Source organism: Nesoenas mayeri (genome assembly GCF_963082525.1).
Source record: "Nesoenas mayeri genome assembly, chromosome: 1".
Classification (NCBI taxonomy): domain Eukaryota; kingdom Metazoa; phylum Chordata; class Aves; order Columbiformes; family Columbidae; genus Nesoenas; species Nesoenas mayeri.
In genome coordinates, this window is record NC_137541.1 from 15,967,959 (window position 1) to 15,971,272 (window position 3,314).

The following is a 3,314-nucleotide window of genomic DNA, read 5'->3' on the forward strand; positions in this document are numbered from 1 at the left end:
ACGTGCACTGTTTTGCATAAGCCCTTTCTGGCATTCAGAAAGTTGGTTTGAGTTTCTTTTCTGTTGGTTCCAGTGGATATTTGAAAGTTGGATATGTTCGCTGTATTAAAGGAGTTGCTTAATTTCATGAGTTTCTGGGTTTATTCATGTAAATCTCTCCCAATATGCTGTCTCATCTGAGTTAATAGGCATATACACAGGGTACAAAATACACTTCTAACTTGGTGATGTTTAACTTCTCCTGGAAATACAGCTTTCTTCATAGGGATAGTTTTGATTTATCCAGAAACAGAATTTGTTTAGCTTAGAATTTAAACATGATATATCAAGTACTATAAAGCATATTAACATAGCATAGTAAATAAGAATGCCTATGTTTTTAAAAAAGACTTCATCCTTGCTGAAGTAGTACAGAATGTGTTCTTGGAGATTCTGCGGCACTGGAGATTCACTTATTCATATCAAAACTTTCAGGAAAAGCTACGTACTTTAATACCCATATACACACAGGTTTTGTGATGTAGTTGAATGGTTGAATGCTGCTTTTTCTTTCTCCCTACCTCCCTTCTGAAATATTTAAGTTTATGGCAGAGTATTAACTACAATCTGATGTAAAGACTGTGGTTGGAAGCCTTAGAGCAGGGGTGATGTGGCCCCTGCTGAAAATGAGTTTGACGCCCCCGCCTTAGAGGTATAACAGTAACTGCTGGTTTGAATAACAGAACTAAAAAAATCACCTTTTTTTTTTTTTCTTATTTTAAGACCCAGAGCAAAAGCAAATATGAATTAGTATTTACTGTTGTTATCTATTCATTAAATTTCAAGCATTTCTTCCTATAATGCAAGTAAATAACTATGTAGATAAATTAGCAACTTAGAATGAAAGACATCATGCGCTGGGCTCTTCATCCCTAAAAAATTATCTTAAAAAAATAACATAGGATGAAAAATGGATACTTGTGACTGCACTCATAGTATCAACAATTCTCCTTACGAAGGAAGTCTGACCGCTTCACAGTGACACTTGCTGTGGAGCATGACTGAAGTGTGCAGGAGCGCATCGTGGGATGTCCTGCTCCCCCAGAAGCTGGAATCATGCCTGATATTTTTAAACATATGATGTTCATTCAAGATGATGTATTTGCATGCTGTGCTGTGTAACTGCATCAGTCACCTCAGCCTGGCAGTGTCTTGCAGGTTGCGTGGAAGATGGGGATCCACTGGGTGAGAGATTGAGGAGACAACAGCTTCAAACAAAACATGCTGCAGATCAGGCTACAGAGGATGTTTCCTTAATTAAAAATTAGAGATTGCATAAAACTTGCAGATTTCCTACTTTGACTCCAGTCATTTCTTCTGTCATGTCTGTTATTTGTATCACTTACCAGATGTCCCTGTCATGGTAGAACGTGGCCATCAGCATTTTTCTGGTTGTCTGTTGTGGAGGGTCACACACATTTGACTCAGTTGCATTATCACTTGCTCAGCTCTTTGGAGTCCCAGATTTGTCTACGAAAAAATAATCTTTGTTACTCAGACTGAAAATACTTTGCAATATCTGATTTGTAGAACTGTGTTCTTGGAAAGAACATAGGGGTTTTTCATAAAATTAGAGGTCTAGTATATCTGGAAATTCCAGTAAATGGCAAGCCTTTCAGAATATTTTGCATTCGTATCGTTCCACAATACTTTATACTTGTTCAGAATCTGCAGGAATCTGGGTTTATCAACTTCAAGTACAGTTTTCTCATTACTAATGCTTTAAGTTATGGTTGATATACAGGGAAAGAGTGAATCAGAATTTTATGTTTTTAACTCCTGATCTTTCAGGCTGTTTGGTCAGATTTTGGTTATATTTGCCTTGATTTGTAGGAGAGAGCTGAAGAAGTAGTTAAATCTCCACTCATACTGATGGAATCAAAATTACTTTTGATACCCATGTTTGACAGTTGATTTAATTCTAGTTATGTCTCCAGAAGTAAGAATTTAGAGCTCTTCATATAACGTCAAAGTAATTTTCTGGTTGTTTTGGAGCTTTTTTCCCTGTTTACATAAGTAGGAATGTGAATTTTCAATTCTTTAGTGGAGAAGCATAGGAGAGAGAATTAATTCTAAAAATATTTGCTCAGGTTTAACCAATAGTTTTCAAATACAATGGTATGTGTTTTCATGTTTTTTTCATAAAGTCCATTTTCTGCTTTCCCTGCTTGTTCTCAAGAGTGAAGGCTCTGGTTTTCACTCAGCATTGAGAATAATATTTAAGTTTGTTTTTCCAATTGTGAAGTTATTGTGGAAGTATTGCTTGATTGCCTCCATTTCCAAGTGTTTATTGAAATACTGAATTTCCTTTGTAAGCTCTTTGGGACAGAAACCCTCATTTTGCGTTGCCTTTGGACAGTGCTTATCCCTGTGGCAACTGTAGTATGGGTCCCAATACAACCTGATATGAATCATTTTACAAAGTTAAGTTGGCAAATGAGATCTCAGTTATGTCTTTCCAGTACCCTGGGCTGAATGTTGCTGTGTATGTTAATTGTATAAGGTCTAAAAACATAGTTCTGGAACTGAGCATCCCTGATTCAGGAAATGTGGAATATTTTATTTTCTGTGATAAAACATAAAACTTGTGTTTGGCTCTTGAGGCAATGTTCAAATAGAGATGGGTGTTGCAAGGTGTATTTGTGAGGAAAACAACAGAGTCCCTCTAGTTTTGTGTCCATCACCCTGAAATACAATTGTGGTCCACAACAAATTCCTGTTATTATCTGCAAGTCTGCCCTAAAATGTTGCCATTCCACCTCTGGCTTCGGGAGAGCTGAGTGGGGAGGGAGAGGCTGCATCCCTGCAGAGCAGCGCTACACATGCTGGAGGAGTCCCTTCCCAACTCTGCCGAGGTCATCTCAGTCTGCATCAACACAGCCACGTCTGGGATGTTCCAATTCCCAAACACACTTGAGTGCGTCAGCGTTTAGCGAGTGGGAGCTTACCCCTAGTGCCGAGGGGGAGTTAGATCCTAGCGCTAGCATGTCCATTGAAAGTGAGGAGATGCCAAAGCCCACTCCTAGGAAAAATGAAAATGAGAAGTATCTCCCAAAACTCATTTGTCTGGAAATTGGATACCAATTGCAGCTGTGATAAAAGTATCTCTGCAAGACCTGCAGTTTAAGCTGTGACTCTGTAAGTCGTAGCTTAAATTCTTTCCTTTATTCTGAGATCACACTGTGTAGTCGATTGGGTTTTTACTCTTCTCTTTGAAGACATAGCCAGAAGAGGCAGTAGTTTCAGTGATAATTGTGTTTGGTGAGGTAGCTTAA